We start from the raw sequence: 21,336 nt of genomic DNA on the forward strand, positions 1-21,336 counted from the left end.
TTCAGTTAAGTAACTTTAATACAAATGTGTACCTCAAAATACCATTTAATTTGCAAAGTAAATAAATTTTACTTTGAGTGTTAATTAATCTGCATCTGATAGTAATTAATTTCATCTCAAGTGTTTTGTTACACAGTTACAGGCTGAGACAACTTAGAAAACTAGTAACTATGTTGAGTTATAAAATATAAATATGTTCCATATATAGTTTTTAAAATTAAAGGATACAGAATATTATTTATACCATATATATATAATATATTACATATATATTATAATTAACACATACAACTACTGAATAAAAACAGTAACTATTAGATTGGCCCTCCACCTTATTAAAATGTGTTCTGAAGGTAAAGATAGTTTTTGGTGGGTTCTTTTCCAGACAGCAAGCCTATTAAATTATAGTTGCTTTAGACTAAAAGCAATGTTAAATTTCAATTGTATCTAAGGGTGGCCTCCTGGCCACATAATTCAGAAGTAGTCTATATAAAATGTCATAGAATTGTAACCAACTTCTCAGGTGACACTTTAAAAAAAAAAGCTTTTGTAATAGATGACAGAAGATAGATTCATCTCTAATTTACATTTAGTATGTACTAGAATTTGTACATATGTGTAACATCAGGAAAAAATACTCATAACACATTGTTACTTGCTTAAAAATGAATATGATAAAATCAAATTTAGCACATTGATATTCATTTTTATTTTTATATTACTTACTATCATATTTGTAACAATATTTTTATCAAAACATCCCAAATATTATGGCACCACAACAAAGTATCTATAAAGCAATATTTGAATGTGTTTATCCTATAGGTCCATTACTTAAATTAGTGGATCATAGAATTAAGACAAGCCAGGTCTGAGGTTTTAGTTTCTTATTAGTCAAGTAGCTCAAAACAAGATAATCTCTGCATTATTATCTACGTATTTAATAACTGACATATACATGTGTGAGTACGCACACACAAATACACAAACACACACACTTTTTATGTTATTGGATCAAATAAAATAGAGCCAAGAAGAAATTATGGAGTAGCATTTGGTTAGGTATATTCTGAGCAGCCAACTTTGTCCAAATTAATCTGTATTGAATAGTTCCTACAACCCTACCTGTCGAAATCAAATTGTGAAAAAAAACTTTGGCCTGAAACTCTTGATCTGAGGTGTATTTCTTCAAGACTTTATGGCTCTGTCTGTTGCAACACAGAACTCATCAGAGCTCTCTTGCTACTGGCAGCATTCATGAAATCACAAATTGGATGACCAAACAGAAGCCTTGCCCAAGACAATTCTGTTATGGTTGTTTTCTTGCACAATTAATAATGTCCCCATTCACTCCAAAATGTGCAGGTTTCAATGACAAATTGTATGACCACACTACTTACTAATCACCCAAGTGCATCATGCTACTGGAACAAATCTCAGTATCAATTCATATCTGGGAACCTTCTGAAGCAGCTTACTTTCTGATTTATGAATTGCACATCCAGAATGTTGGGTCTATTTCCCCGAAACAGAGATCAGGGGCTCCTTGTTGGACGTCGTCAAAAGAAACTGAAGTCCAGTTAATAGTAACTTTGATACCGTGATTCTAAAAGAAAACTGTTGTTGCCTCCTCACATACTGGCAAGCTTGCTATTTTTAGGACCATAGAAATCATTATATAAAAGAAAGTCTGTTTATATCTGTGTCTGACAACTTGACTAGTCTCACATAGAAGGAAAGATAATAGATGTGAAAAGTGTTTAAGAGCAAAGTGCTTCTCTGCTTCCCAATTTGTCAAGAGCTTTCATGAGTAAAAATGTAAGATTCCGGTAACCCAAGGGAACAAGTTATTGTTCAAAGTTGACCTACAAATGTATTTTGACATGATAGCAAATCACCTTCTTAAGACTCAGTCATTTGTACATACTCTGTGTTAGGTGTGAATTAGGACAACGGATCTTATTTCATTAGCTGCAGAAATTATTTTGTATTGTCAGTTCAGAAGAACAAAATATATTTGTTTCAAATTGGTCATAAAAGATCATTCTCCAAAAAGCATTTATGTCAATAATTAAGTCAATTAGCCATAAAAATAATAAACTCTTCATAATCGGTAACTTCTCTCTTTGTGGCCCAAAATTAAATCCATGGACATCAAGTGTTATATGATATTCAAGTACATCATTTTGTACTTTGAAACATACCTCCACTGGGTCAGTTTGGAGTGTGTTTTGAAGACCAAGAGATGGAGCTAGAGACATGATGCTTCTGAAATGATAGGATCAGGAAGTAGCTTAAAATGGTTTTAAGACATATGTATTGATTCCTGCCCAAGCAAAGTTTATGGCTTTTATCAAATGCTGGAATTAAACTGTTCAAAAGATTACTAGTTTCAAATGCTGAGCTGAGTACATCTCTTCTCCGTGCATCAATCCCAATACACTTATGAAATGATATTAAGAAACAATAAAAGTATAATATATATATATACTTATACTCAAAAGCAAGAAGTCGAAAATTTGGTTGGTTAGAAACTGTGAAAAATACCTTTTTTTAAAAAGATCTTATTTATTTGTTTGACAGAGAGAGAGAGAGAGAGAGAGCAAGAGTGGGTAGAGAAGCAGGCAGAGGGAGAGGGAGAAGCAGGTTTCCCATGGAGCAGGAAGCCCAATGTGGAGCTCAGTCCCAGAACCCCAGGATGGTGACCTGATCTGAAGGCAGACACTTAGCTGACTGAGCAACCCAGGTGTCCTGTGAGAAAATAGCTCCAAGTTTAAATATAATGAGAAGCAGAATAAAGATCAAAATTGCAGTTTGAGAGATATGAAAGAGTATGTCTTAGACTACTAACACAAAATGGCACCCTATGCCAGGCAATGGAAGAGCTTTCATCTACCTTAGTGAAAGCACTCTATCAAGGGTGACAGATTAATCTAATTGAAACTTTGAAAAAAACAAAGATCAATGTCTTTTCATTTTATTGGGTTTCCTGGACTTAAAGATGTGAAAAAAAATTTAATTCTTTCTTGGAATATCATAGTTAAGAGTTTCAACTATTAAAAGCTTCAATTATTGTATACATATATATCCTCTCCAATCTTTTAGGTTCTTTTCTCTCCTATCAAGTCTAAATATAGTTTTGACTGAAGCAAAAAAGATAAAAATCCTATCAATCTCCTTGAATGTCAGAGAAATGATCTTGGAAAATATTCATAAAATATGCAAGCTTCTTTCTCAAAATTTTGGATAAGCTTACTAATGAAATAGCGATCAATATGTTCTAACAATCACATTTCCCTCAAAACTTGCCCGAAATCATTTTAGTTGCCTAACTTTAAATTGGAAATCTTTCCATGTCTACAGACCCTATACACCCAACAACTGATATGTCTGCAAAGGACCCTAAATGTACACAGTTTTCCAGTGCTCCATACCTGTATAACCCAAATTTATTAACCAAATTAACCCATTCCACTATGAGGAACTACTTCTGCACTTCGTGGGTAAATTATTTTGTGATCAGACTTGTGAGTCAAATCTAGAGGTAAATTCCTTTCATTTCCCAACAAAGGTTAATGCTATTAGTATTATTTGGTATCTTCTAACCACAAGAATTCTGGACATAAAAATACTAGAACAATTGTTTGGGGATTTTCATTTTCTATTTTTTTAATATTTTATTTTTAAATAATCTCCACACCCAATGTGATCCTTGAATTTATAACCCCAAGATCAAGAGCCACATGCTCTACTAACTGAGCCAGCCAAGCACCACTAGAATAATTTGAAGATGATCAAGTTTTCCCTCTCCAAACATATAACTATAATGGTAAAATTAGAGGCAAACAGAATTAATAGCGTAAGGTCTTCTTTACAATTCCATCTCTATTCTATTACCTAAAAAAACAGATAATACCTATTCTATTACCTAAAAAAAAACAGATAATACCTCTACCTGAATTATTTTCTTTCTGTATTTTAGGAAAGCAAGCAAAATAAATATATCAAAATAAAATCACATTCTGAGAGGTACTTGGATTAAGACTTCATAACTTTTTTGAGGGAATTCAATTCAGCCTGTAACACCTGATATTCCTTATTATTTAAAAATCAACAAAAACTAACTCAGTTTATCAAGGAAATGTTGATTTATTTGCCCACAAACATTTTTGATGGGAAATCAACCAAACATCTATGCCACCCAGGGATATTACTGAATTGTTTGTTACATGGGTTAAATTGGATGAACATTCTGAAAATTTTGTAAATCATTTTGCCATAGGTGATGATTTACAATTACAATATCTCAACCAAATATTTCCCAAAGTCTTGAGGTATGCATACACTACTTCTTGAAGAAAATCCTGGTTATCTTTATTGTACTGGAGCTTTTCCGTGGGTAGAGGAGAGAAAACTCTCCAACTAGTAGAAAGTGCATGAATACCCAACTTTTCTATCAACATGGACGGGCCTGGAAGAGATTATGCTGAGAAAAGTCAAGCAGAGAGAGTTGGTTATCATATGATTTCACTTAATTGTGGAGCATAAGGAATAACACGGAGGACATTGGGAGATGGAGAGAGGTAAGTTGGGGGAAACTGGAGGGGGAGACAAACCATGAGAGACTCTGGACTCTGAGAAACAAACTGGGGGTTTTGGAGGGGAAGGGATTTGGGGTTTGGGTGAGCCTGGTAGTGGGTGTTAAGGAGGTCACGTACTGCATGGAGTCCTGGGTGTGGTGCATGAACTGTGAATTTTGGAATACTGAAAAAAAAAAAGTTAAATTAAATTTAAAAAAAAAAAGAAAGAAAGGGCTGCTTTCTTGTTTTAACTTCAAAATACAGTATTTTTATTCACGCCTTCTTATAGACCTGGGACAACTCAGTGGCTTCTATCACATAAAGCATGGAGCTCCTTTATGAGTAAATTTGTCTTAGCTTAAGTGTACATTCTTCTTATGTGGTAAAGAGAATTGTTCCCTTAGATCATTACAGTAAAAAGCCATTCACAGTCTTGGTACCTATCTTCTTATACTAGCAGGAGGTGGAAAACTACACCTTGGAATTCAACATAAAATACAGATGAAGGGGCACCAAGGTGGCTCAGTTGGTTAAATGTCTGCCTTTGCCTCAGGTCATGATCCTGGGGTCCTGGGATCCAGCCCAGAGGTGGGCTCCCTGCTAAGTGGGGAGTCTGCTCTCTCCCTCTGCCCGTCCCCTCTACTTGTGCGCTCTCTCTCTCTCTCTTTCAAGTAAATAAATAAAATCTTTTTAAAAATACAAATGAAAATATATCTACCATTTCATGGTAACATCCAAATTTAGCAGAGACATTCATAATATTTAACAGCTATCAAAGAAACACAGGCCAATCAGAATAGATATTACCCTTCAATAAACAGTATATCCTAACCTTTGCAGACCATCAGAATGTCTCTCCTAGGCTACAATAACAACTATATTTAGTTTGTTATTTCTATGGCTTATAAAACATTTTTCTGTAATAGAGATTTTCTAAGTAGATTAATAAACTAATAAGGAAATATAATTATTAAAGTTTTAATTTTGAGAAGTGATTAGTAATTCTCTTTCAAATTTTCATTTATATTATTACTTTTAATTTATTAGTTTTATAATATCTTAATAAAATAGAAACTGTAATAGATACATGTAAAATTAATATATGAATCTCTATTACTTTCTTCATTTTAAAATATTTTATTTATTTATTCGACAGAGAGAGAGATCACAAGTAGGCAGAGAGGCAGGCAGAGAGAGAGGGGGAAGCAGGCTCCCTGCTGAGCAGAGTCAGATGCTGAGCTCAATCTCAGGACCCTGAGATCATGACCTGAGCTGAAGCCAGAGGCTTAACCCACTAAGCCACCCAGGTGTCCCTCTCTATTACTTTATTGAGCTTTCCCAAGATAATAATGTTAGAATGCTGTTTCAAGTTAGCCACAGTCTGATACACTCAATGGAATTTGCATTATTTTAAATTCAAATGTTAAAAAAATTTTTTTATATTTTATTTTAAAAGATCACTTGCAGGCGCCTGGGTGGCTCAGTGGGTTAAGCCGCTGCCTTCGGCTCAGGTCATGATCTCAGGGTCCTGGGATCGAGTCCCGCATCGGGCTCTCTGCTCAGCGGGGAGCCTGCTCCCTCCTCTCTCTCTCTGCCTGCCTCTCTACCTACTTGTCATCTCTCTCTGTCAAATAAATAAATAAAATCTTTAAAAAAAAATAAATAAAAGATCACTTGCATTGTAGTTTTGATGAAGTTCTAGAACATAGGTGACATTCAGTGGGCTGAAGTCTGGAGCCGATGACCAAGAAAGAATTCTTGAGACATCTCTGGTGCAAAATAGTGGTTTATTAAAGCACGGGACAGGACCCGTGGGCAGGAAGAGCTGGGGCTCTGGGTTGTGAGGGATGGCAGGTTCTGTACCCTGTGGTTGGGGGAAGGTGAGGGGAAGGGAGGGTTCAGTGGAGTTTCATATGCTAAACAGGGCCTACAAGGTGCCAGGATACCAGAGGCCTGGCAGCTTGACCAGTGTTGTCTTTTGGCAAGCCATTCACATTTCTGCGGATCAAGCGTCTTTGTTCTTGAGATTTGGGTTTAGAAGAAATTTAACTTTATTTAGGGCTTGAGAAACTGAGTTATTTGCCTCTGGAAATTGTGCTATTGATAAGGTAACGTCTTTGTCTGCAGATCTCTAGGACATTTGTAAACCAAGGGAGACTGTCCTGCAGGATTGTGATCTCTGCAAGTTAACTATTTGTTAAGCAGTCAGGGGTGCCTGAGGAATGTCACACACATTACCAAGGGGAGGGGAGCCGCTGGAGAGGGGGTGCCAGGTGCCAGCTTTTGCTCTGTCCTCAGCCAGCCTCCTGCTCCCTCATCAGTAGCAAATAAGAAAAATTGGAGATTCATGTAAATATTTATAAATATTTATTGGATAATCCCAATAGGAGTATTTTGTGGATTTTTTTTTTTTTTGCTCTTGGAGCTGGCACTGCTTTTGATCCTGGAAGCTTTTCACCCAGTTCTTGCCCTTTGAAATGAGCTGTAGCCAGTTCACAGAGGGGAGTTGGGCCTTTCTGAGCAAAGTTAGCAAGACATCCCAGGCTCCTTCCTCCTCCTTCCATCTCTGAGCAGCGTCCCACCCACAGGAGCGGATTGAAAAGAGAGTGTGAGGTGCGTTTCTACATAAATTTTACCAATATGTTGGTATTTTTGAATGTGTTTAAAAACTTTCTGGCTAATAGGGCACCTGGGTGGCTCAGTGGGTTAAGCCGCTGCCTTCGGCTCAGGTCATGATCTCAGGGTCCTGGGATCGAGTCCCGCATCGGGCTCTCTGCTCAGCGGGGAGCCTGCTTCCCTTCCTCTCTCTGTCTCTGCCTGCCTCTCTGCCTACTTGTGATCTCTCTCTGTCAAATAAATAAATAAAATCTTTAAAAAAAAAAATTTCTGGCTAATACAAATTGATTTCTCCAAATACTTTGATTTATGTGTTTATTTTTAGTTCACTAGACATAACGTTTAAGTTGTCTATTCCTAAATAAACTTTTCTAAAGGCGCCTGGGTGGCTCAGTCATTGTGCATTTGCCTTCAGCTCAGGTCATGATCCCAGGGTCCTGGGATCGAGTCCCACATCGGGTTCCCAGCTTGGCAGGAGGCCTGCTTCTCCCTATCCCATCCCCCCTGCTTGTGTTCCCTCTCTTGCTGTCCCTCTCCATCAAATAAATAAAGTCTTTAAAAAAAAAAAAAAGGCCATGGGGAATATTCTTTTGTTTTCAAAATACAACTCAAAGTACTTTTAGCATGTTCTTTCAAGTTGATAAGTAACAGAGTTGATCTTCCCACTTAAGGTAATTATCCACTCTTGAATGGCTTAAGATCACTACTAACTCCACCCATGATCTCACGCCCCCCCAGAGTCTCCATATCACCAAAATGTTCAGACTGACATTATCTTAGAAGAAATTCCCTCCACAGTCTGCCACCTGTCTTTGTGTCTCCTTAGCCACTTTCCCATCCTACCATCTGTCACACCACGGAAGTGACCTGTAATTAAGAACTCTGAAGTAAATCCACTCTAAATTCTGATTGGACATAGTCTTTCATCGCCCTCAAAATATAGCGTTCCTGTTTTTGCTATTTGTCAAGAATTCCCTTGCATAGGGCATGGAGGAGATTGGCATATGCAGAACATAACCTTAGTGTCTTAATGACCACTAATTATGCATTTTGTTTTTTAAACAGCACAGTTCTATGACAACCACACAGCTGCTTATCTGAGAAAAGAGAAAATAAGGTTTTATCAGGTGGGGCTCTTTTGTATATTGCATTTCTCTCCTTAGAATATGTTACACATTTTGGGGTTTATATTTTTCTCCTTTGACTATGATGACTATTTTGGTTTCCCCCATTTCCTCATACCATGAAGTTACTTTTAATTTCCTTTAACAGCACACAATATAATTCACTTATTAGTGTATTTTTAATGTGATATAAAATGTTTTGGTCATATAAAATACATGTTTGAAAAGCAAACCAAGAATGACTAATTTGAAAAATCTGCTTCTACATTGTGAATAATATTGTAAACTTTCATGAATTTTATTTTAATATCTGTATTCCAAATGCCAGATGTTCCCGTCTGTAATGATAAATCCTGTGAGAGGAGGAATTTTTCTCACTTTATTTTTAATGATTTCGAAATTTATTCAACTCACAGATTTGTTAAAAACACTGCAGATATCTTCTCGAATTTCCATATCTTCTGCTTCTTGAGACAACACATTACCATTTGGAGTAATTTTTATGGCAAATTAAACTATATCATTTGGAAGTATAATATCAAACATCACTATGTGAAAGAAAGATGGAAAAAAATGAGTTTGGGTAATTTCAAAAAAATTCAGTGAACTCTCACTCTCATAAATCTTCTCATCTTTAGAAATGACATGCTCCGTATTTTTAATAGGCTGTCCTCTAAACACGTTGAGCTACTTAGATGCCTCTGAAGCCGCAGGACGGTCCCCAGACCTATTCTTAAATACTAGTGGAACTCAACATCCCAAACCTTCTCTAGCTTTGGTTAGTTACCATTGCTAGAATAATCTTACTTAATGGTGATTCAAAACTCCTTTGAAACTCCCATTTTTTATGTCATTGTTTTAAATCCTTGGGAGATACGTCTCCAAGCAAATCCTGCTTCACCTCCCGGTCCATTACAATGCGAATTAAGTTCTATTTCTCAAACTAGAGATTTCTAATCATTTTGCCATTCCTGAAAAAAAAAATATTTTTTTAATCTCTTTAACGTTTATAATATCTGTAACAACCCGATGGTACTCTAAGACACATAATTTTTATTTTAATATATTGACTGTCATCTTGCATAAAATAAATGGATCTTTATCTACTCTAAGCCATTACAACTGACCATCTGAGTGAATGGTGAAGAATCTTATGATGAATAAGGCATAAGGGGTATGGAGAGATAACCTTAGTGGATGCATCTAATTTCTCAGTGCTTTAAGAAATATATATGTGCATATATATTTTATATATATTTACATATTATATTAAAATTATGTTATTTATATAAATATGTAATATAACATATAAATATATACATTTTATGTTATATTAAAATTATATTATATATAATATATTTATTTATTTATGGCATTATGTATAGAGAGAGAGGGCGAGCACATTAAAAATCACACCTACAGCCAGTTATAGTTATCTATCAGTATCTGTGCATATAATTAAGCTAGGTAGTCTTGGTATATATTCAAGAGAAACTGTAAATTCTGCATTTAATACAGTTATCTCTACTTTTCCAAATTATTATAACTCCTTATGATATGCACTTATATAGGTATGTTCACATGTATGCATATATACATACATACATATGTACACACACACACATAATACATGATCTATGCAGATTCTTGTCTGACATTTCTGACATGTGGTCCAAAATGTTCACTGGCCTATTTAAATTTACCAGTTCTTGAATGACAAAAACGATTAAATGTGTTGATTCCGATTCGGTGAACACAACCTAAAGATACTTGTGCATTCCCTTCCTTATCATTTATTTTTCTTCGCTCCTTTTAGATAAATCAATGAACAGAAATGAAATGAGCACGTGAGACTTTAAAAGGCCAGCTGCCGCTGTTGGCATATATCTGAAGCTAATGGCTAATCTTCAAGTACAGTGCCTGTTTTGCTAAAACCTGAATCCTCTTTCATCCTGACAGCCTGTTTCTGAGCCAAAATCAGGGAACAGCTCTTGAATTTCTGAATCTCTTATTTGAGAATGGTGTGGGATACACAGATGCAGTGTAGGGGAGAAAAAATGTTGTGTGTCCTCATTCAGTTCTCAGTGATACTTTATCTTCATTTTGTGTTATTACTTTAAAGGAATAATATGGCAAGATGTTTCCTGTGAATTATCAAAAGTATGCTTTATATTTAGATACTGTAGGTGTTTGAAAACTTTCATTCTTTTATACATGAATCAGAAACATTTGAAATGAAATATGCTACCATCACTCTAAAATATTTGCATGTAAAATATAAAATGCATTTCACATATAAAATAAATATCACATGTAAAATATTACATGTATACAATATTTACTTGATATGATTTTGCATTTTTGCATTTGGCTTATTGATGTTTGTGTTATTTTTCAATAATTTTCAAATGGTCAAGTTCACAATCTGTAACATGGAGTTTATTTTAGTACAGTGCAAAAGATATTTTGCCAATTATATAACTAATGTCTTTTATTTTGCCATAATGGTAATTAGATCTCAGTTTCCAGTTTTCCTGGATTTTAATAAACATCTATTTAACAGTGTTCAAATGAACAAATTAAAATAAACACAATGGACAACTTAGTGACAATTTAGTGAAACAAACTGCTTAAAATGATGACATTTTTAATTGACCAGCAATCAATTTTATGAATTATGTTACTATGTTAGACTATTTCATAGTTGACCTGCCATTTCGCTTGTCTTGATGAATGACTTCAGTTGCCAAAACAGATTAAGAATTGTGGGTTTTGTATTAATGATGCACTCATATGTATGTTTATGTTCATTTAAGAGTCTCTATATATGAATATGTAAACATGTATATCTATGTAATTGCACCACATATAAAAATATAGTTGTTGCATATAGCTGACAACACTGGAATAAAGGAGGAAGACATAATACATAGGTCACATAGACAAATGTATATAAATTTAAATATATATAATTTTATATTATGAACTTATGTAAAAATTAGCATCATTAACAAAATTAAGTCCTTAATCTATCTCATTATATCTTTACAAAATATTCATTTCCTAGATATTAATAACACATTATGAAATAAATCTGTATAAATAAGTCTGTATAAATCTTTCTCCTTATTAAAAATAATTTTAAAAACATAATGAAGTGGGATTGGAATACTCAAGCCTCATGATACTATTAGTGTAGAAGTATTTCTATTAAGAAGATCAAATATATAATTATAATGATGATGATGATGATTATTTTATTTTAATTAATCAAAAGAAATATAGAAAGTATAATGTAAATGAAAAGAAAGATGCAGAAACACGATTTTTTCAAGTGATTAAATTTGATTTCAGTGAAACCAGTGAGAATAATACAGCAAAACAAACAGAAACTTCATGAAACAATCTTCCTCTCCCCAAACTTTTCCATCATGCTTGGTAACAGCATTGTCCACAGAGATGAATCAATCACACTCTTAAATAACCAATACCCCTATCTGCTTTTTGATCTTCACTCAACCTTTTTACCCCCTCCTCATGTTACACTCCAAAGTCTCCCCAAAAAGATATTAACTCCTTCTTATTCTTCTAGATCAAGTACCTTGATGGAAATGTTTTTTACCTCTTTTGAGACACAATCTACCTTCATGTTCTGGCTTCCTCCATCTCTGTATAAATTTAATCTTTCTGTTCATAATTAAAACCGGTTGCTTTTTAATATTTTCTTTTTTGATTTTATTTATTTATTTTAGAAAGAGAGTACATCAGCAGGGGCAGAGGAAGAGGAAGAGAGAATCTCAAGCAGACTCAAGGCTGAACATGGAGACCTTTGTGAGACTCAGTCTTAACCACACTGAGATCAGGACCTGAGCCAAAACCAACAATCAGAGGCTTAACTGACAACGCCACTCAGGTGTCCCTTTTCGATATTTTCTACTGCTTTTTCATCTCTAACATACTTATTTGACAAATCACCAGCCTTAGATCTATTTTATAACCCAAGCTTACACACAAACTTTAGGAAATTTTTGGAAGAACTTACACAACTAAACTGAAAGAATATAGTAATTTTGAAAAATAAACACTAAATAGCATTTAACACCAATGATTATTTTTTATAAGGATGTAATGGAGAGGGCGCCTGGGTGGCTCAGTGGGTTAAGCTGCTGCCTTCGGCTCAGGTCATGATCTCAGGGTCCTGGGATGGAGTCCCGCATCGGGCTCTCTGCTCAGCAGGGAGCCTGCTTCCTCCTCTCTCTCTCTGCCTGCCTCTCTGCCTACTTGTGACCTCTCTCAGTCAAATAAATAAATAAAAATTAAAAAAAAAAAGGATGTAATGGAGAAAAAAACTGACATTTGTAATAACAATAATAAAAGAAGTGCCAAACTAGAGATATACAAGATTATGTTAAATAATAAAAATAAACTGAAAATTAAAAAACAAAAACAAAATAAAACTTCAAAGAATAAAAAAATGTATTTTTTTCGGGGCGCCTGGGTGGCTCAGTGGGTTGAGCCGCTGCCTTCGGCTCTGGTCATGATCTCAGGGTCCTGGGATCGAGTCCTGCGTGGGCTCTCTGCTCAGCAGGGAGTCTGCTTCCTCCTCTCTCTCTCTCTGCCTGCCTCTCTGCCTACTTGTGATCTCTCTCTGTCAAATAAATAAATAAAATCTTAAAAAAAAAAATGTATTTTTTTTCTTGGGTTGAAATACCCAATGTTTTAAATTTTATAAATAGAGAAATTGTTCCTGTCTATAAATTTAAGCTTAACTAAAGTATCTATAAAGTGATAATTCAATTAGAAAAAATATAAATATTATAAAGATAATAAATATTGGACATCGGGGAAATTCTGAAAAAATAAATAGCAAGATGATTAAAGGTGTAATAATTAGAAAAGTTTGACACTCAGACATAAATGTTGCAGGCTAATAGACTATAAGAGGGAGTACCAAATAAGTATAAATAAGATGGAAATTTAGTATACAAAAAAGGACAAATTGAAAAGCAATGCAAAGAAAGTTTAATTGATATTGTTGGTACACACAGACCATGGTCTAAAGAAAAAATCTGAATACTAAACATCCATCAAAATAATTTTTCAAGATATCAATAATATAAACTTTAAAAAGTAAAAACAGATGAATACATGAAAAGAAAAGCAAGACTTAAATAAAAAAAATAAGATTGCAGAACAAATCCAAACAGAATATTTATCAATTTATTATTATGAATTAATCAAATCACCTTAAAAAGTGAAAGCTTCAACATGAAGTCTTAAAATGTCAAACATTACCTATGTGCCATCCATTTTTAAAAGATCTTAAAATAATTATGCAGCTGAGAGGCATCTGAGAAATTTTAATACAGGTGTCTCAAAAAGGCTGATTTTTTTTTAAAGATTTATTTTATTTTATTTATTGGAGAAAGAGAGAGATCATGAGAGGGGAGAGGTCAAAGGGAGAAGCAGATTCCCCACTGAGCCGGGAGCCCTAAGTGGGAGTTGATCCTGTGACTCCAGGATCATGACGTGAGCCAAGGGCGGTTGCCAGAAAGGCTGACTTTTTTTTTTTTTAAAGATTTTATTTATTTATTTGACAGAGAGAAATCACAAGTAGTCGGAGAGGCAGGCAGAGAGAGAGAGAGAGGGAAGCAGGCTCCCTGCTGAGCAGAGAGCCCGATGCGGGACTCGATCCCAGGACCCTGAGATCATGACCTGAGCCGAAGGCAGCAGCTTAACCCACTGAGCCACCCAGGCACCCCAGAAAGGCTGACTTTTGAGCCTAAGAGACCAACAAGCCAAAACATAAGCCAAATGCAAAGGGTCTGAGTAAACTTAGTACAATACTCATATAAACAAATTACTCAAAGGGTTTGAGTAAACTTAGTATAATATTCATATAAATAAATTTGCACTTGATAAACCTGATTTTCTTCCCAAGATACACAAACCACACAGAACATTTGACAGTGCACTAGGTCACAGAAGAAAGGCCAACAAATTTCAAAATCCACTTTCTTAGTGCTCCCTGAAGACAGTGTAATAAAATCAGGCATCTACAAAAAGAGAATCAAAATTAATTTTATAATATAAATGTCTTCTCATAATAATAAAATGAAAGTAAAAGCAATAAAGAGAACATATAAAAAAAAAACACACACACACAGAAAAGCTGTTTTGCCAGAAAACATACAAATCTGAATATAGGTCAACAAAATATTTTAAATATTATTAAATTTTTTTCAGGAAGTTATTTTAAAAAGCTAGAAGAAGTAAGTTACTAAGTTTTAAAGTACAAAGTTTAAAAGTATTGAAAACAATAGTAAAGTTTTTAAATAACATGCATAAAACTTGGACAAACATAATTAAGAAAGAATATGTGTATGCATACATTTTAAAAAACAAGCATACAAGGAAAAAAAAGCATACAAGAATATAACTAGATTAATAATAGTATTCTTCTGCCAGTAAATATTAAAATAAGGTGTGAAATTCCCTAAAACATTAGTTGTTACATTTCTTTCAGAAACACAAACTATATGAGTCATAAAAACCCATAAAATAATTGTAAAAGTAGTCAAAGATGTCTCCGCACTAAGAAATCTGCCAAGGTGGACTGTTAGAAACAAATTTTATCATTTATCCAGATAATAAAGTTAACAATTTTTTGAAATATTGTATTTTATAACTCTAACAAGAGATCTGGAAAATGACAACTCAAAATAAGTAAAACAGTAGATAACTCAATTTATACATAGGATACTCTGAGTTGATACTAAGTATGATCAAATAAGGATTATCCCACGACTGCTAAGTGTGTAGAGTGACAGAAAATATGCATCAAGTATATCAAGCAATTATGTAACAGCAACAACAAAATAATTTATCAACAAATTCTATTTTTTTAAAAGATTTTATTTACTTATTTGACAGAGAAAGCATAAGTAGGCAGAGCGGCAGGCAGTGGGAGAGGGAGAAACAGACCTCTTGCTGAGCAGGGAGCCCAATGCAGGGCTCGATTGCAGAATCCTGGGATCATGACTTGACCCAAAGGCAGCTGCTTAACTGACTGAGCAACTCAGAAACCCCAACAGATATGTTTTTAAAAAAAAAAAATGGCAACAATATAGGTGCCTGCAAAAGAAAACACCGATCAAGATAATTATCCCCAAAATAAATAACATTTTTTTCTGCCAAGACCCTTAGGATCTGAACTGCTGAATTATTAAGCTTCCCAGTGGTCATTAAGGACAGGCTCTGTTGACTATCATTTAAAGCTTGTTGGATGAATTTCATGAGGGCTTCTCTGTGTGCCAGAATGTCCTCTAGACAAATGGAGGTGGGGGGAGGGGAAGGTGGCAGCCAAATGATCAAACCAGTGGAAAACAGAACATGCCAGTTAGTCTTGAGGAGATTGGCAGCTTTAGGAACTTGACCAGGTTGTACATATCATACATGTTGAATAGGAGTGGGAGAACTGTCAGGGATAAATAGATGGACCAGAAGCAAGGTGTAATAGTCCAGGTCCCCCATTTTCTCTCTTCTTTCAATAATGCATGTTTCGTTTGAGGCATAGTATATTTCAACAGTCTGGCTTGCAGCAAAGTAACAGGATCCTAGTAAAGATTGAGTAGTTTCCCCCTCTTCCAGGGTGGAAAGTAATTCACCCACCCTGGTGGGACATCATATTGCAAGTATTAGGAGATAAAGCCTTTTTTAAATTGCAAGTTCCAGGAGATAAAGCGTTTTCTATTTCTTTCTTTCTTTTCTTTCTTTTTTTCTTTCTTTTCCTTTCTTTTCTTTTCTTTTTTTTTTTTTTTTGTAGTTTCAAATTTTTATTTAAATTCCAGTTAGTTAACATACAGTGTAGTATTAGTTCTGGGTGTGGAATTTCATGATTCATCACTTACATACAACACCCAGTGCTCATCACAAGTGTCCTCCTTAATACTCATCACTCATTTAAACCATCCCCCCCACCTACCTCTCCTCCAACAACCCTCAGTTTGGTCTCTATAGTAAAGAGTTTCTTGTAATGGTTTTCTTCTTTCTTTTTTCTCCCCATGATCATTTGGTTTGTTTCTTGAATTCCACATATGAGTGAATGCATATGGTATTTATTTTTCTCTGACTGTTTATTTTACTTAGAATAATGCTCTCTAGTTACTTCCACATTATTATTAGTGGCAAGATTTCATTTTTTATGGTTGAGTAATAATCTGTTATAGATATAGCACATCTTCTTTACCAACTCATCAGTTGATGGACTTTGGGACTCTTTCCATAATCTGGCTATTGCTGATAATCCTGCTACAAAAATTGGGGTACATGTATCCCTTCAAATTAGGGTAATACCTTTTATTTTTTTCTTCTTCTTTTTTTTAAGGATTTATTTATTTTTAGAGAGAGATAAATGTAAGCAGGGGGAAGGGCAGAGGGAGCAGGAGAGAGAGAATTTCATGCAGACTCCATGCTGAGCATGGAGACTAATGTGGCACTCAATCCTATGACCTGAGACAAAATCAAGTGTTGGATGTTTAACCAACTGAGCCACCCAGGCACTGCAGGATCATGCTTTTTCTACGTGTTATGGAACTTGGTGTTTTCAGCAGCAGGACACACTGATCCAGTGAGAGTTGGGGCAATGGTTGTTTCCTGAGACTTTCATACTTTACGGGTGTTTCAGCAGGCTTCTACAATCTGACATATACTATTAATATGATTGATCATTCAAACTTATTAAAGCCTGGCATAGTACTTTAATTTAGTCCACCAGCCAATGTGGTTTTATTGTTAGTAATTTAATCTGCTGCACAAATACTCCATTCTTTTTTTCTACCAACTCTGCTGCCTGTGAATTATATCAGAAATCTATTCAGTGCCATATTCTTTTGCCCAGAGTAGCATATCATGACCTTTGAAATGGGTTGCCCAATCACTGTCTCTTTAATGAGGGTATCTATACATGATACACAGCTTTTCTAACCCCCTAATGGTGCAGCCTGGTTTGGGCAGCAACAGGGTAAACTTGGGTTAGCCCAGATCCAATATCCACACAAACCAAAGCATACTTAGAAACTTCACTTGGAGGGAGAGGTCAGTATCATCAATCTGATAATCCCTCACCATTTGTGAACTCCAGTGGATGACCCAGACTTGTTTGGCAATTGCTTTGGGCATTGTTTGCAACATACAAGAAATGCTGCTACTATATTAACGAAGTTACTTATTTCAAGTGTAATAATATAGGCATCCTTGGCAATACTCTATCCCATCTAAGCACTACAGTGGCCACTTTTTCTATGAATCCAATCAGCTGTATCTATTGAAAGGTCAGCTGTTAGGGCTCATACCTAAGCTAGGGCATTAACTTCTACTTGATGACCTTTTCCAACAAGAAGATTTGAAAATGATGAATAAACTGAGGGAGTAGGAGCTCTGGACAATAACATTTAAAATGAATAAAAGTAGTTCAAGCCTGTGCTATTAGTGTGGAAATAAACCAAATATAAATGAAAACAAATCTAGAGTCCCAAGCAAAATAATATTAATCCATTTACTCATAAATTTATATTCTAATTTAAAATGCCAGAGTTATGCTCTTATTTATAGCACATTATTATCAGTGAACCAAAGAGTGGACAATTTATTTCTTTTATTTTTCCATTTTATTCTTAATTCCCACTTTATTATTATTTCCTTAACTCCAGTAGATGTTCTACTCAAAAAACATTAAATGTCCTTGAGTATATGTCTTTGAGCATATAACTTGGTTTTTATCCTAGATTTGTACTGCTTAGCTTACATTAATATTTTGCCATATACATTTTTCACTTCTTGATCTTTCCCATGCATCATGTGTGTTATCGCACACATCTACATTGTTAAATAGACATTTAGTTTTTTGTTCCCATATTCCATAGTGTTTGTCTGATATACCCTGCAATAAAAACTTATGTTGTTTCAAATTCTCATTCATACCCCAATACACTATAGATACCAACTGTATAGACCATTTATTTTTTTGCATGTAGTGTATCAGATTTCTTTAAACCAACTACTAAATATTCTACCCCTTCCTATGTATTGCAGTTACCATCTTTGTCATATCTACCTATGCACTTATATTTCTGTCCTTTCTGTTATGTTTCATTAGTCTTCTATTTTCCTGACTTTTCAGCAGAACAAATTTTTGAAAAAAAATATGGCTTTGTAGTATACTTTCATACCTATGTTGATTTCTACTTTTTTGCTCTTAAGAAATTAATTAGTAATGGACTTTTACACTTTTTTTAAATTTTATTATTATTTTTTTAAAGATTTTACTTATTTTATTTGACAGACAGAGACCACAAGTAGGCAGAGAGGCAGACAGAGAGAGAGGGGAGGAAACAGGCTCCCTGCTGAGCAAAGAGCCTGATGCGGGGCTTGATCCCAGGACCCTGGGATCGTGACCTGAGCCGAAGGCAGAGGCTTTAACCCACCGAGCAACCCAGGCACCCCGACTTTTACACTTTTAAAATTTTAAAATTACTTTGTGCCTTGGATGAGAAGAAACTACCCATCTCTACTAGGATCCTCTTGTCCTGTTGAAATGCCGAGGACATGTTTTATTTTCCTAAGGCAAGGGAAATAAAAGCAAGAATAAACTATTGGGACTACATAAAAATAAAAAGCTTCTGTACAACAAAGGAAACAACCAACAAAACTAAAAGACATCCTATTGAATGGGAGAATATATTTTAAAATAACATACCTAAGAAAGGGTTAGTATCCAAAATCTGTAAAAAACTGATACAACTCAAAACCAAACCAAACCAAATCAAACAAAACAACAACAAAAAAACCAAAAAAACATTACTAATAATAATTCAATTAAAAAGTACACAAAAGACATGAACAGACATTTCTCCAAAGAAGACAGACATATGGTCAACAGACACATAAAAAGATGCTCATCATCACTTATCATCAAGGAAATGCAAATCAGAACTAGAAGGAGATACCATCTCACACTTGTCAGAATGGCTAAAATCAAACACAAAAGAAACAAGTGTTCGCAATGATGTAGAGAAAAAGGAACTCTCTTGCAACAGTTTATGGGAATGCAAACTGGAGCAGTCAGTGAGGAAAATAGCATGGTGTTTTCTCAGAAAGTTAAAAATAGAACTACTCTATGATCTGGTAAATGCACTACTGGGTATTTACACAGAGAATTCAAAAACACTAATTCAAAAGGATTCAAGCAACTTGTGTTTATTGCAGCAGTGTTTACAGTAGCCAAATTATGGAAGGAACCCAAGTGTCCATGGATAAATGAATGGATAAAGAAGGAGCGGTGGATACGTTCATTGGAATATTACTCAGCCACAAAAAAGAATGAAATCTTGCCATTTGCAACAACATGACCGGAGCTAAAGAATATAATTCTAAGCAAAATAAGTCAGTCATAGAATGATAATTACCATATGCATTCACTCATATGTGGAATTTGAGAAACAAAACAAGCAAAGAAAAAAGGAGAGATTGAAAAAGAGAGATGAGCCAAGAAATAGACTCTTAACTAAAGAACAAACTGATGGTTACCAAAGGGGAGGTTGATGGGGGATGCATGAAATAAGTGATGGGTATTAAGGAGGGCATTTGGTGTGATGAGCACTGGACATTGTATGGGAATATTGAGTCATTATGTTGTACACCTGAAACTAATATAACACTGTATGTTAACTATACTGGAATTAAAATAAAAACTTGATTTTATACATACTTCTTTGCTCTTAAGAAACTAATTTGTGGGGCACCTGGGTGGCTCAGTGGGTTAAGGCCTCTGCCTTTAGCTCAGTTCATGATCCCAGGATCCTGGGATCAAGCCCCGCATTGGGCTCTCTGCTCAGCAGGGAGCCTGTTTCCTCCTCTCTCTCTCTCTCTGCCTGCCTCTCTGCCTACTTGTGTTCTCTGTCAAATAAATAAAATCTTAAAAAAAAGAAATTAATTTGTAATGGACTTCTACTTTTTAAAAAATATAAGTGTGTAGAGTTGTTAAAAATACATAACTGAACATATTTTTCTGTTACTGGGAGGGTGGGCAATCAAAAACTTTATGATGAAAAAATGTGTAACCCATGAACTAGTTTGCCTCTTTTTTTATTCAAATCTTCTTTATATTTAAATATATTGAAACATATGTTTTCTTATTGTCTTGTGCCTTCTTTATGTATTAATATTTAAATAATTTACTTTTTTGCTTTCTAATAATATCAATCTCCATTTTGGTTTATATAATAAATGCTATTCTACATAAAATTAACATTTACAAGCTGACTTATAGTTTACAATTATAATGAACTCTCATCAATTCTTATTTTCAGATTCTGATCTATTTTTTAAGATTTATTTTATTTTATTTTTTTTAGAGAACTTCTAGTTTACAACAAAATTACAAGGAAGGTACAGAGATTTCCCAATACCTTCTACCTCCACACATGCATAGCCTTCCCATCATCAATAACACTCACAAGAATGTTAAATTTTTTATACCAAGGATAAACCTACATTGACACATCATAATCACCCTAAGAACATTAGGGTTCAAGGTTGGTGTTGTACATGTACATGTATATATATATATGTATATATACATATATATATGTATATATAATGGGTATATGAACTAGTAGTAGTTCATATACATGTACATGTATATGAACTACTATATTTTATATAGTAGTTCATATACCCATTATATATACATATATATATATGTATATATACATATACATATACAGAGTATTTTCACTGACCTAAATGTTCTCTGTGTTCTGCCTAATCATTCCTCATGCCTCCAACTCTGGCAATCATAGATTATTTAATTATATTCAGAGTTTTGCCTTTTTTAGAATGTCTGATAGTCAGAAGCATACTATATATAGGATTTTCAGATTGAACTCTTTCATTTAGTAATATACATAAAGCCCCTCCATGTCTTTCCATGAGTTGATAGCTCATTTCTTATTTGT

This window comes from Mustela putorius, unplaced genomic scaffold (genome assembly GCF_011764305.1).
Source record: "Mustela putorius furo isolate JIRA1106 unplaced genomic scaffold, ASM1176430v1.1 tig00000407_pilon_pilon_pilon, whole genome shotgun sequence".
Classification (NCBI taxonomy): Eukaryota; Metazoa; Chordata; class Mammalia; order Carnivora; family Mustelidae; genus Mustela; species Mustela putorius.